Source organism: Talpa europaea (genome assembly GCF_964194135.1).
Source record: "Talpa europaea genome assembly, chromosome: 8".
NCBI lineage: Eukaryota > Metazoa > Chordata > Mammalia > Eulipotyphla > Talpidae > Talpa > Talpa europaea.
The window spans coordinates 21,631,193-21,646,212 of record NC_140075.1 but is presented as its reverse complement, the minus strand read 5'-3'; the positions used below and the strand labels follow the sequence as shown (position 1 = coordinate 21,646,212).

The window sequence follows — 15,020 nt, the reverse complement described above, 5'->3', positions numbered from 1 at the left end:
AACACTAGCCATGAATGTTATTTCTCAAGTTCCTGTCGATGTACCTGATGTTGACCCTGACTAGTCATGGAAGCATGTTCTGGGCATTCCCTCCAAGAAGGCTGAAAGCACACAGTCCATTCTAGAGAGATTCTCATGATTCAAATATTGAAAAAAAATTTTATGCAGGCCACTCCCAGAACAAGTGTCATATGTAAACATAAAAATTAGATTTAATTTCATTTAAAAGTTTGTTTTTATTTTTATGATTACAAAAGAGTCCCTCACATATCATGAAATAGGCACGTTGGAATCACAGTCACTCATGAGCTCACCCTCTCACACAGCCTCTGCTACTATTTTGGCAAGCTCCCTTACAGCCCCTTTTCTGTGACTATTTTTTCCAGGTTTTGAGGTATAATTGACATAACACTGTATTAGTTTTGAGTGTACAACAGGATAAGGTAGTATACGTATATATTGTAAAATGATCATCATAATAACTGTCATTAGTGTCCATCCCCTCACATAGTTATATTATTTTTCTTATAAGAACTTTCAAAATCTAATTTCAAATGTATGATACAGTGTTAACTTTATCAGTTATCTCCCCAGAACTTACTACTAAACATGTGTACCTTTTCCCATTTCACCTACATCAGCCTCTGTGAATATTTTCGCAGAGCTAAGATCATACTGTACATGGACTCGTGTCCCCCATTATACACTGGACAGTTATGTCGCGGTAACTCTGTCATTTTTAGTGGCTGCGTGACTTTATCTTATGTGGACAGCCCATGGTTTACCTAACAGCATACTGGTTTATACTTAATTTGTTTTATATTTAACTTGTTTGTATACTTTGATACTTGAGTTGTTTGCTCTGTGTTAAGACAATGTCTGCTGCCCTTGGAAAGAGGTACGCCGTTTGCACGTGTGGTACTTTTCTGCTGTGTGCAGTTCTACAACATAAGTTAGTTCCTTTAGCACATTCCTATTTAGGGATGATTTGTCTAAACCAAATCTGTTGTGATGAATTGACTAAATCAGAACTTTGAGGGATTTCAGAGAGTTTTTCTGCTATAACAGGATCATAGACTAATCCTCTCCTGTAGATAAAATACACGTTCTAAGTATCTCTGGGTTCACCAGAGTGAATGGGGGACAGGGCTGGGGGACTGGTGTTTGGAGATGGCATGTTAGAACTGACTTGAGTCTGATGCCGAAGTAATGACTGAGCATGTCAGGACAAGAAAAAAAGCGCATTAAATGGGCAGAGAGCATGAAGCCATACAAGCTATACACAGAGACCAGAGACTTTTCCTTGGAGAAGAAGATACAGTGGAGTCCAGAGACCACTGTTAAGAGGTAAGCTCACTGTGAAGAAGAAATTAGAAAAGTATGAAAAGCCAGACTTTTCTATTTTGACTCCTTACCTCCCAGAGGGATTAAGTATACACTGGACTGCCTCTTCTGACTTGGTGGAAGTTCAGCAAAGCCAGTTCAGACCTGAGGCAGCTGCTGAAATGCAATGATCTATGAGAAGAAAGAATATGATAAAAAGTAGAGAAGAAATAATAAACTGGTAGAAATGATAGTAATTCTTCTGTCAGAAACTGACACTCTGCACCTTATGGAGATGCTGTTTTTAAGCAAAACTCCTGATTATTGTAGAAGTCTTTATACTCTTCTTCCCACCTGTTGTCTCTTGGACCTCACTAGCATTTAAGTGAGACTGTAAGTACAGACATTATTCCTACCTCACAGACAGGTGAGGAATTAGGACTCAGAGAGGTGAAGTGATCCCCTCTCGAAGGCTAAAGAATCGCTGGAAGACAAGGGCCAGAACCCAGGTCTTAACAAAGTTAAACCGATGGCACTTTCCCTTCCACATTGCTTAAGAAAATAAGATGTGGGCCTCCCTGGTGGCGCAAGGGGTTAAGACGCAACCTGTGAAGCTATCGGCAGCCTCTGCAGCATGAGTTCAATCCCCCAGCCAGCCAGGGAGCTACCCACATGGCATAGCAGACCTCTCCTGTCTCGCCCACTGCTCCCCTCAGCAGTGTATTTCAGTCAGCCTGCCTGTTCTGCTCCCCTCTCTGTCTCTGGTGAATCCTCTCACCCCCCACATCTCTGGCCTGTACCCCAGCTCTTGTGTGCATACATAAATACATCTTTAAAAAAGATGTGTCACAGACCCCATCTACCAGTGAACTCTGAAGCGTGTGCCGCATAGATGATACCCATTTACCCAGACAGTACATTGAGAAGCTCCATCTGCACTTCTGCATGCTGTCTGGAACCTCTGGGGACATGGATGTGTGCCTTTGTCAGGAAGATCCTAAAAGTCCTGGGAAGAGATAAGTGATGTGTTTTACAAATGCACATGAACCATAGTCTAGCAAGTAAAGCCCCAGCCCTGACAGTAGCTTAGATAAATCATTTTCCCTCAAGGCATGAGCATCTTTGCTCATAAGGAGGTAGATTGGTTCTAGAAATGGATAGTGGTGATGATTACACAGTATTGTGAATATTCTTAATGCCACTGAATTGTAAGCTTAAAAATGGCTAAAATGGTAAATTATGTTATATGTTTTTACCACAATAGAATAAAAAATACAAAATTTAAAACAGAAGTGATTGTCCTGGATTGTCCTGGCCTGTGAGCCCTGTCATTCAATCTGTGAGAAGTGAAAAGCCAGGACTGGAACCAGACAGACGGCACTCCAGCCTGCTGGGCGACTCCAAGCCATTCTGTGGTTGTCCCAGGCCTCCTCACTCTCTTCCAGATTTTGCCAGCACCAGACAGCTGCAGAAGCTGCCTGCCTCTATAGCAGCTGATTCTTAAAAGCAGACTATTCCTTAGCTCCCCTATCTTGATAAACGCACAGGCACACACAGTGATCCGGGGACCTTGTTTGGTGATGCCACCTTGAGCACTGCTGTTCTGGCTGCACAGAGGGTGTCCTGGCTGCTTGGCCCGGGAGCTCCCTGCCCAGCAGGCATCCTGGCAGGACAGGGGAAGGAAGGAACCTCCAACTTTTGAGGGTGGCAACTGTTCATTTCCCAGTAGAATTGGGGAGTTTTCTATAATTAAAAAAAAAGATGCTTTATTTATTCTAAAAACTTGTTTTAAGCTCTTGTCCAGCTTCAGTTACAGATTTATGGAGTCCTGGAAAGGCTCTGAGATATTTAGTCTGGCTCCCTTACATTATACGTGGAGAAACCGAGGCTTAGCAAAGGAAAAGGAATTGCTAAGTAAGAACCAGCAGAACCCATCCTCATAATGGGCAGTTTAGCTAGTGCCCTTTTTACCTCATTTCTGTTTTTATGAAAGTGAATTTATTTATCCTGACACCACTTTCTCTAAATCAGAGAAGAAATTATAATGCTCAATTCATTTAATGTTGCTGATCATTAGTCAGAAGTCACGTTAATTTGCAAGATCTGTTTGCCCACAGGGATTCTTTATTTCCTACTGGGGAAACAGCTTGTATCTTTCTTTACAAGACAAGAGATCTGAACTTCTGCTGCAACCCCAGGCTATTTTATTAGGTAGCTGATTTGCATAAAGGGTTGATTGACACTGTTTATTTGCCAGCATTTAGTCTATTAACTGGGAGGACTGAGCCCCATGACAGCAAGGATGAGTTCAGAAGAGAAACCTGGGTAATAAAAGTAATGTCCCATCCTTGGAGGCACCAGTCACCTGTTTCCTATAGGGTTGCAGTTTCTAATTAAAATGTTTTTTTAATCAAAAGCTTCCCTATGTTTTATGGCATTTTCATGACTCTTTCTAAACTCCTTCCCATTTAATTATTATAATGAACATAATTAGTATGTGCTGTCAGCCCTTCACTTTATTTACATTTTATATTGGATAATTAAATGAGGTCTGATAATTAAATTAACTCAAATGACAGATGATTTGACTGCCTGCATACTACTGTATTGGGAATAAGCACCTTTGCATATTCATTTTAGTTAGTGAGTGACTTTTTCATTTGGAAGGACCGATAGATTTCATTTTTCAGCAAGAGTCTGTGTGACAGTTGAAAGGAAGGGCCCTTGGGGCCTGCCCTCCCCCATCAGCTTCTCTGCGGAGAAATCTACACAGATCATGTAATCATCTGCTCTGCTCTGTCCCAGAGGCTCCCAGATGCTTCTAGGGACAACAGAACAGGCCAGAGAGCTGGACATTAGGGGCGCAGGAAACTAATTCTGCCTCAGCTGTGATATGCATTTTCTAGGTCTTTTATCATTTGATAACTTAGTAAGGAAACCTGAATGGTTTCCTTAGTAAGGAAACCTTTGACGAAAAGTTCCTAAAATGTAGATACAGTACTCACTGCAAACATTTCCCCACACAGAAACAGGGCTGATTCTTAGTTGTGTACCATTTGTACCATTTGCAGGTGAGGGAGCAGTTGTGTTTTAAGAGTGGCAGTTTTCCAGAACCTCATTCCAGCTTATGGAACTTTCAGAGGAGGCCTAATTCCTGCCCAAACATTCTTTCTTGACTCTTTGTTTTCTTCACAGGCAGATGGTCCTAGGTCACACCCACTAGGTAAACTCTCCCACCCTGGCCAAGTGCAGGGACAGAGCTGCCACGGGGCCTCCCAGGCTGTCTCCTGGGGTGGCAGTGCCTCTTCTATCTGTAACACAGTATTCTTGTTTTTGCATTTTCTTTGTGTGACAGTTGCAGTTCCTTTCATAAAATAAAAAAATGCAAGAAATACTAAGAAACTGCCTAAGAATACAACAGTATAGCCATTTTATAGTTACTTTCAATATTACAATCCCAAAGAAAAATGGGAGGGGAGCGTCTTTTTCCCTAAACTGGAACAATAGATTACCTAGTTTAAAATAGCTTCTGCCTAAACATTTATCGCACAAATGTGCTGATAAACTGCCCAAGACTGGTCTTCTCCGTTTCTCGTTTTTAGGGAACTCAGCTTCAGAACTCTTCAGTAAAGTAACTGTCCTGAAATCTAACAGCAAACTTGGAAGTGGAAGGCTAGCCACTTAGCTTCCGCTCACATGGGACTTGGAATCTCTCATACTCCAGTGGAGGCCTTGGTTTAGCTGCAAGGTAACTGGAAGTTCTTCGGCCCCCGCTGAGCTCTACCCCAAGGCCAGGCAGAACAGAGAATACACATAGGGAGACACCTCCTAAGCTTGTCGGCTCCTTCTCCCCGGGGTGCCCAGCCCAGGCACTCTGAGGAGGTCACACATGAACGCTGCTGCCAGGTCTGTGCGCTGAACTCCGCCAGCCTGAGCTTGCTTAGAAATCTCCCTCTGAACACAGCAGCCAACCAGGCCAGAGGACGGCTTTGTTAACACATGACCAACAGTAAATCTGATTTTCTTCTGCCTTGCCTTTCAGTCATAGAAGTACCTTTTTAACAGGTCACTCTGTGATGGACAGGAGAGACTTAATCTGTTCCCACAGAGAACACATCTCTTATGAGATCGTGAATTTCGTGTAACTCCCTCACCGTCATGCAAACACCAGTGCAGTCAGGATCGCTGGGCCCCCACAGCCGCACCCTGTGCCTCTGTGCATGTCCTGCCCTTCCCTGGGCTTTGGCTTCCTGTCCATGGAAGAGCGAGGCCGGGCGCTCTGACAGAGGATGGACGTGGATTCTAAGACGACATGGGCGGTCTTGGCCAGATCGACATAAGTAGATGAATGTGATCATTTTCATCTCTAAGCACAGTCATCATAAATAGCCCACTCGCCACGCTGGCATCCTTGCTGTGTCATGGGCCACCCCACCCCACCCCTGCCGTTCACCCCTTGTCCGAAGCATTTGCTCTTGCTGTCTACCTAGAACACTTTGCCCTCAGAAAGCAGCATGGTTTGGGGGCTTCCAAAGGTGTTTCATTTCTTCAGATGTCCTGAGTATGATCTTCCCTGGCCACAGTAACTCTTAGGGTATACGGCCCCGTGTCCTCTCTGTTTCTTTCCGTGAACACATTACAGTCCTTGGATGTTTATTGTGTTTGTCTCATCCCCACCCTCCCATTCCCACGAAATGTGAGAACCTTGAAGGCAGTGTCTCTTCACATAGCAGTTACCTAAACTGTGTTTGCTGAATGAGTGGTCAGATGTTGAGATAATGCAGCAACTCCCCTTCGGTGTAGACTGCAGAAAAGGCCACACTGGCCCTTGATTTTGAGAGATGCAGCAGGCGCTTTTGTTTTACTAACCAAACCTCCTGAACTGACTTCTATTCTAGCTAAAAATTTAGGAAACATTTCTTTAGTACTCATAGGCTATTTATCTTTGAGTCTCTTATATAAGAAACTTCCCAAATTAAAAAAGAAAAGGAAAAAAAAGAAAAAAAAAATAGAACCTTCCCAGCGGCTTAGAGATCCCGCAGGAATGACCCTGTTTAAGGTGTGGCACATGCCACGGGAGGGGAAACAGCGATGTCTGAGGGAAGGTGCGGGATACGGATTTGAGGTCCTCTCCCAGCCCATCCCCTCTCCAAGGTGGTCAGTTGGGCTGGCGATCCTGAGGGCAGCTCTCCCCAGCTGGCGCCCGGAGACCAGAAGTTGTGAAAATTAAATGTCATCCTTATTACACATGTCCCCAGTTTGCTTCACTCACTACGATTTGGTATAAATAAAGCTTCTTGGTAGGTAACCCCACGCTAAGAGACCACACGAGAGTAAATCTACACTTAAAGACCCCAAGTCACCATACTCTTTATTTTAGTAGCAAGTTTTCTCTGAGGCATTCAAAATGTGCCTCTTCAATTTTTCACATGCAGTCCCTTCGAGAACATGCGCCATTGGTTGCCCTCACATGCCGCAGCGGTGAGCTGAGGTCCATCATGGCGGCCGTCAGTGGCTGGTCTCCGCTTTAAGCCATGAGTGGTGTGTTTTTATAGCTTGAAAAAAGGATTATGGACTTGAGCCAAGTGACCTAAGTTGTGGCCTCAGCTGTGGCAGCCACTGGCTCTGTGGTCCTAGGCCTGCCTCTTACTTCCTGCCACCGATTTCCTCATTATAAAGTAGGGACAACACTGCTAACAGGCTAAATTAGGACACGCAGTAGGATTTGCGCACTCCCTCAGCTAGAAGCATGCTAGCTGGGATGTTGAAATCATTTTCTGCCTCCAGATTTCTTTCTTTAATGGGAAAAGCCCTGGAATATGCAACCAGCCGCCTCTGACTCTAGATTCCTCCTCAGAGAGACCACCTCTGCTGTCGGAGCATGTTTCTCCTCCGTGTGTCCCCTACCTGCAGGCTCCTCGGTGAACCCTAAAGATGTAGAAGTGCCACGGGCTCCTCCTGTCAGGTTCCTGGGCTGCCACTTAACACGCGGGACCAACACGGCCTAGCACCGGGGTTGGGAGGTCACACCGACTCTGGCCAGCTGCTGGCTCCCTTCCCAAGGGGCCAGCCTTGCCCCTGGACACACAGGATAAGCACATGCTGGCCTGGAGGATGGTGAAGGAGAATGTCCAGTCCTCACCACAGGCTGCAGAAGTAGGAGGGAGACCTCACACCCAAATCTTTCTCCTCTATATGGGCAATTGCTAAACTGAAAACACACGACAGATAACTCAGAGGTGCGTTGAGACTGTGTTAGGAAGAGAAACTGGAAAAGGGGACGCATGAATCAATGTGAACATTTAATGGGCCTTAATTGGAACCTTATCCTACTGTACTTAGGGCAGAGAGATGAAAGCAAAAGAAATCTGAGAGACCATTTATTTCACTTGAGAAAGCAGTAAACTGAAACTACAAAAAGATTTGACGACTATTATATTTTTATGATTAAATAAAATTGTCGTAGACTAGTGCTGGTGAGCCTATAAACGCTCCATGGAATTTATCCAGGCTCCCTGGCTGCCTCTGCTCTGTTATTAACCCTGCTCCTCTCACACCACCCAAAGACGCCATGGTGAGGAAGGTCCGACCCAAGTTCTCCTCACAGGAAAGGTTCAAAGTTCACCTGGACTATTTGTGTTTTAAGGCATTATTAATACTGTCCATCCCCTGCCCAACCCCCCACTCACACATCCTGTTGCTTCTCAGTTGCATGTGTGTGTTCTCTCAAAGAAGCTGCATTAGAAAATCAGAGTAGCTGCTAGTTGAAAATTTGGGAGAAGCATATTTTGTGTGGTAGTTTTTTTCACTCTTAAGTAAAACATAGTCTAAGCTTTTTCTCCCCATGTGGAGGTACAGTATCTGTGCAGATATGGACCGCATAGGGTGTTGATGTAAGTGAGCTCGTGTTGCACAGGATTCTATCAGAATCAAGTCCACAGACCTTCAGCCATCATCTAGTCCAGCTCCCATCGTTGCCAGAGAGAAGGGCCTGCTCAAGGTCGCTGGCATCAGGCCTCCTGACACATCATCTAGGGCTCTCTGTGACCAGCTTTCTTCCTCCCACTCTCCTTCTCTGTGGTAGATGAGATATAGATAATGTAAATATTCAGAAAATCCTAAACAGTCCCTCAAATTTATGATGGTATGATGTATATTTATAATTTCCAAGGTCTGTGTTCTGTAGACAGTGTTCTTTCTCAAATGTAAATTAAAAATGGAAACAACACTTTTAGGTATAGTTCCTGACAGAGTATAGAATCTGTGACTTTTCGGGTTAGCCAGGTATCTGAGGTAATCTAGTTCAACCTTCTTTTGCTGTAAGATGTGTCTGAAGGGAACTTAAAACATGCTGCATTTAAAGGTGACTTTTCTCATAGACTATACAATGTGAAGGAAGGACAAAGAATTTCTAACACAGAACAGAGGACAGAGGTAACTTGTACTCAGGGAGATGCCAGTATTGTGAATTTTGACTCTACGAGCATCCATCACTCATTCCTTCTCTCATTCATCAACTTCTAAATGCCCGACCTGTCAGACCATGTGCTGGAAGAGGCAGAAAGGAGTCCAACCCAGGCCCTGCCCTTGTGGGAGCCACAGGCTGGGAGCAGCGCTGGTGCTGAGGCTCATCCTTCAGCAGACACGGACGTGCAGTGGCCCCTGGCACACTGTGGGGCCAAACAAACAGAGCCCCTGCCTAGGAGGGTCTGACATCCAGGGGGACAGAGGACAGACAGTGCACAAGCTGAATCTGTGCGGGAAATTCCTCTCAAATATTCCATAGTAGAGGTCACACTTCAGCTGGTACCTCAAAGTGGACTGGAGGGAGGAAAGCTTGGTAAGCATAGGAAAAACCATGAGGAAAGGCACTGAGATGTGAAATAGGGGGTCAACTCAGAACTGCAAGCTGTTCTTTCTAACCGGAGCTGAGGAGGTAGCGGGGGAACAAGAGCTTAAGAAAAGAAGGAGCAAAGAATATGCATTGGAGCAAAGAAAGTTTGTTCAATAAATGGTGCTGGGAAAACTGGGTCGCTACATGCAAAAGAATGAAGCTTGACCACTACCTCACACCATACACAAAAATCAACTCAAAATGGATTAAAGAACTAGACGTAAGACCTGAAACCATAAAATATATAGAAGGAAATATAGGCGAAACACTACGTGATTTGCACATCAAAGACATCTTTACAGACACATCACCCAAAGCAGTGATAGTGAAGGCAAAGATAAACAGCTGGGACTACATCAAATTAAAGAGCTTTTGCACAGCAAAAGAGACAATAACAAAAACAAAGAGAAACCCCACCAACTGGGAGAACATTTTTGCACCCAACACTAATGATAAAGGACTGATCACAAAAATCTGCAAAGAGCTGATGAGACTCAACAACAACAAAGAAAATAATCCAGTCAAAAAATGGGCAGAAGAGCTAAAAAGAAACTTCTCTGAAGAGGAAATGCAAATGGCCAACAGGCATATGAAAAAATGTTCAACATCACTTGTCATCAGGGAAATGCAAATCAAAACTACCATGAGATACCATCTTACACCAGTGAGAATGGCACATATTAAAAAAACTAGCAACAACAAATGTTGGCGAGGGTGTGGAGAAAAAGGAACCCTTCTGCACTGTTGGTGGGAGTGCAAACTGGTCCAACCACTGTGGAAAGCTGTGTGGAGATTTCTGGACCTACTAAACATAGAGCTTCCATATGATCCAGCAATTCCACTCCTAGGTATTTACCCAAAGGACACAGAAACATCAATTCCAAAGGGCACCTGCACCCCTATTTTATAGCAGCACTGTTTACAATAGCTAAGCTTTGGAAACAACCCAAATGCCCAAAAATAGATGACTGGATCAAGAAGATGTGGTACATATATACCATGGAATATTACCCAGCATTCAAAAAAGATAAACACATGCAATTTGCAGCAACATGGATGGCGCTGGAAGGGATCATGCTCAGCGAAATAAGCCAAAAAGAAAAAGAAAAATACCGGATGGTCTCACTCATAGCAGGAATCTAGAAAACTTAAATAAGGGACCAGGAAAATGAATATAAGAAAGTGAAAATCAAAATCAACAAAAAACTATGAGACAGAGACACTTTTTGGGGGGTGGGGGGCGGGAGGGGAGGGATTGGGGTCAGAATGGGGGGGCTGCAATTGTATGGGGAATATAACAATAAAATTTATAAAAAAAAAAAAACAACTATTTAGCATTGACTATGTTCAAGTCACTGTGATCAGAGACACAAAGTCACATTATGGCTGACACAAAGATGGATAAGAAACATTTTCCACCATCAGGGAACTTATAAAAAAAAAAAAAAACAGTGTATTTCAATAAATACGCCTGTTTTGTTCTCCAAAAAAAAAAAAAAAAAATAGAAGTGGGCTGGGCCCAAGCAGTGGAGAGTCCGGGGGGCCAGGCCAAGAGCTTGGGAAAGGATCCTGTCAGGGATGCCGAGGAGCCCCTCCACATTACCAGCAGGCAGCTAAAATGCTCAGGCTGTGTCTGAAAGCCCACTCCAGTGTGTGGAGAGTGGGGACTTCCGCACCTGCACCCCGGGGCTGTGGCAGAGGCCAGGCTCTGAAGCACTGCTCTCCCCTGCAGGAGCAGAGTGCTGTTGGAGGAGGAGTCTGCCCAGACACCTCTTTTCACCTCTCTGTTCTTGGTGCCAAGCGCACACACAACCTATTTCCCACAGGAAGCAGAGCCAGGCACCTTCTTACCAGTCTCCTTGGAGCGACACGGCAGGACAGCCGCTCACCCCTTACTATGCAAGGAGAGCCTTGTTTCTCTAGGATCTCCTGGTTCCCCAAGCCTGGGAGAGCCGAGACCCCAACTCCTGGCTTTCCTCCCTCACCTCTTCTTCCTCCTTCCTCCCTGTCCCCTGCCAGTGCTAAATAGCATGAGTCTAGGGGACCACCGGGACGAAGGCCAGTGCTTAAAGGATCTACCTCCCACACAGCCTGCCTAGATCTCTGTATTTAATCTCAGCCTAGAAATCTGTCTTATGACAGAAGCAAGTTTGGGAGGAAAGGAATGTGTCTACAGTGCTGGCCCAGGGAATCTTTGTGTTTCTCTTCTCTGAATTTGATTTGATTATGTATGTCGACACTCTTCAAATTGTTCTCCTGTGATATTTAAATAAAGCGGCTTCGCCATCCTTCTTACTCAGCCCCCAAGGCATGAGATTTGAGAAACAAGATATGTGTGTTTGGGGCTTGCCATTTTCTTTGTATGATTCCTGGAGGTCACAGGCTCAAGACCCCTCCTGTCGTATCAGTCATATCCAGGGCCCGGCCTTCGAGTGCAGTGACACTTGTCAGAAGCAGTGTGGACAGAGGGGCTCGGCTGGAGCCCTGGGCTGACCACCTCACATTGTGGCAAGACCAGTTTTCAGAGAGGAATGCGACAACTGCTTTGTTTCTGCTTTGCTAGAAAAATATTCTTTGTTCTAGTGATTTACAGACTCTTTTGGCTGTCTCTTTTAATAAATTTAGATGTCTAGACACCTATTTTTGCCCCTCTGTTGAGGACATGTTGTCTCTGACAAGAAAAGGAATGAAACAAAGCAAGAATCCTTAGGCATAAGAAATTTACCTCGGTTGATTTAACTATCTGTGTACTTTCTGTGTGGCTCCACACTCCACTCACCTCATCACACTTGACTGAGGGCAGTCGCTTGGCCTTGGGCTTGACACACTGGCTCAGCAGTCCTGCTGAAGGAAGCCACCCTTGCTTTCCGTACTCTTGCACCAAGACTCTGCAGCATTAGCTAGAAACTGACCAAAGTCCCCAGTCAGCTGTTTTGCAAATCCAAACCAAGACAGCGTCATCTGAGAACCCGGAAAGCCCAGGGATGTGTAGGCTCTGGGGTGGGAGGTGTAGGCCCTGGAGCCAGGTGTGGAACCAGAGCCATCCTCAGGTATTCATTACCCAGGTGGTTATGGAGCACCTGTTCTCTGTCAGGCACTGTGCTAGGCGTGATGCCAGACACTAGGGATACAACAGTGAAGAAAAGGCCCCAAGCTCCTATCTGGAGCGAGCTTACAGCCTGGAGAACGGTTCTCACATATCTGAAACCAGGCAGGGCCGAGAGCGTGTCTTCTGGTCCATGGCAGACAGGACACCGGGGCCCCAGCCATGAAAGGATTTAGAAATTTTCCAGAGGGAAATCTGAAGGGGGATGGCTAAAAGAAATAAAGCAAAATGCTGATGGAGCTCCTAAATAATGGGAAAATTGGGGGATATTCTTAGCAAATCACTAGGATTCAGAGTATAATAAGGTAAACGGCTTGACCATTTTGTTTTATGTTCTTGAATGTGAGTTCTAGAGAGATTTTTTTTTTCTATAAGGCACCATGATTATATCTAAGAGAGAGAGAGATGAGAGGCCAATGGACAGACATTTATACAGACAGACAAAAACAGATAGATTTGGGGGGGGGAGATGAACAAGAAGCTTCTATAGAAAATTTTTCTAGTTTTTGGTATGGACAGGGAATGGGCTGTTCCCATAGAAGTAAATTTTGCAGCTCTCCAAACTTAACCTTTAAAGCACGGTGTTTATTTAACATTTGTTAACTATTTGTTAACATTCTTTCAATATTAGCTTCCTGCCTTCTTCGACTGAAATTCTACTTCACATGTTAACTGTTTTTTGATGTCTTAAGAAATGAGTACCTAGTGCAGTGTTAGGCACAAGAGGATTATCGCGTGTGTAGAAGTAAATTTTTTCAAGTGTAGAGTTACAAGTAAAGGTAATAGGTTAACATGAATAAGATATTTTACTCCAAAGCGGTACTGCTCTCAGACCAGCTGAAAAGGTTACGCATATTCACCACACACCAAATAGTTCCAGGCAACTTTGTGAATTCTCGTTTCTGCTTAAAACAATTTTCATCTCCAGCCCCGTACTTACAAGTGTCAGCTGACGCTGCTTGCTGTTGCTCTGTTGTTCCTGTCACTTGGCAGGAGGGAATCCTGTCTCAGTCAGCCTCCCTCTAACTTGCTGGTTCCAGTCTACTGTAGACTGGACACCCACTTCCCAACTGTGAGTTGGTGTCTGGGTCAGAGCTTGCAGAACTTCCTATGAGGAATTGTCACCAGCTTATGGAAAGACGGGACACTCTGTGAGGGCAAGGATGCCTGAACTGTTCCCTGGCCCCTCCCCAGGGCCTCACACCACCCTTGGCCAGAGTAGATGCTCAGTAAATATTTGATGAATAGACTAATTTGTCTGCTCCGAGAACTGCTTGCTCACTTCCTGGTTCTTGGCTGCCTTCCAGGTGGTCACAGTTGCAGGAAAGGGGCCCTCTGGGTGAGGCGAAATGTGCTGTTCTCCATTTATATAATACGGTGGACTCTCCACAGGCCTTCCTAGCCACTCTCCTCCAGACCCTATGGAGTGTAGCCGCTGTCCTTCTACAGATGTGAAATCTGAAAACCCCCCAGGCTGATGGCAATTCTAACAGAAATACCCTACCTCCACTTGCCCTGTTCCTTCTTTAAATTGAGCAGTTGGGAAAACTGTTCAGGTCAGACCAGGGATTATCACTGTGAATATGTTATACGTGATAGTATTTTTTCTAGAACATAAAACCAGATTTGTCAGCCCTGAAAACCCAGCAGGCAGCCGACTGGAAGAACAGCACAAGAAAGTGCTCCTCTTGGGGGTCACACATTCTAGCAGTTAACTCACGTGAGTCTCACCAACCAGCCCACTCTTTCAAGTTCTTGCATCTGATCGTTTAAGACAAACTCCTGGCACAGCCCAGCATATACCCAAGGACTGGTTATTTGATACCCAGCCAAGCAGAATATAGGTTTCTGAAGAAAGGCCTTTTGTGTTGCCTTAATCTGCATGTGTCGGTTGGTTTAGTGTGTTTAGAGTGGCAGTATGTCATCCTCATCTTCATCTGGGCTGGCGAAGTCCCACAAGAAGCTGGCTAGCAGCCAGTCACAGGAATGCACTCGGGCCAGCAACAGAGAGCTCCTCTGCCCAGGACAGGGTGACCTCGGGAGTCTCACAACCGTGGGTGGGCCTGACCGGGGATGGAGGAGCCAGCAGAGTCCTAAGCTTTCCAGGCCCAGCTCCACCAGGCTGGGGGCGGAGGGGTGGGGGTAGGGGGGAGTCCTAGGACAAGTCTCAGAGTTTCTGAGTGTTTGATTTCCTCTCATCCCTGTCTGCCCACCCCAGAACAGGTCTTGCCACTCATAATGTGGGTGGAGGCTTCATAGACTGTTGAATATTGTTGGCCCAGTGACAGGCATCCTTCTACGTTGAGTGTTGCAATGCCGTGTCCTAAAAGACTGGATTACCTCATCCCAAATGCGAGACCACCCTTGTGGGGGAAGGGTCTTTTCCAGACCCCTCCTGATAACCAAGCCAGGCATCCCAGGGACCCAAGATCCCAAGCCCAGCTTCCTTCTCGAGTAACAGACAGCTCATCACAAAATCCGTTCTTTAGGGATGTCTTAACTCAGGTTGCAGCAACAAAGTATCATGGATTATATAGTCTGTAAACAACAGAAATTTAGTTCTCACGTTTGGGGACTGGCAGTCCTAGATCGGGGTGCCAGCCTAATCTGGTTCTGGGGAGGGCCTTCATCCAGCTCGAGACCACCAGCCTCTCATCACAGCTTCACATGGGAGAGCAAGACCAGAGGGGCTCAAGA

The 15,020-nt window shown here is 45.3% G+C and overlaps 1 protein-coding gene across 2 annotated transcripts in view; it reads left to right on the top strand.

Annotated features, from left to right (window-relative positions):
* The window catches only part of SCAPER (S-phase cyclin A associated protein in the ER), a gene marked incomplete at both ends in the record, with an annotated part of 375,287 nt that overhangs the window by 348,878 nt on the left and 11,389 nt on the right, over positions 1–15,020 (top strand). The window lies entirely within an intron of this gene.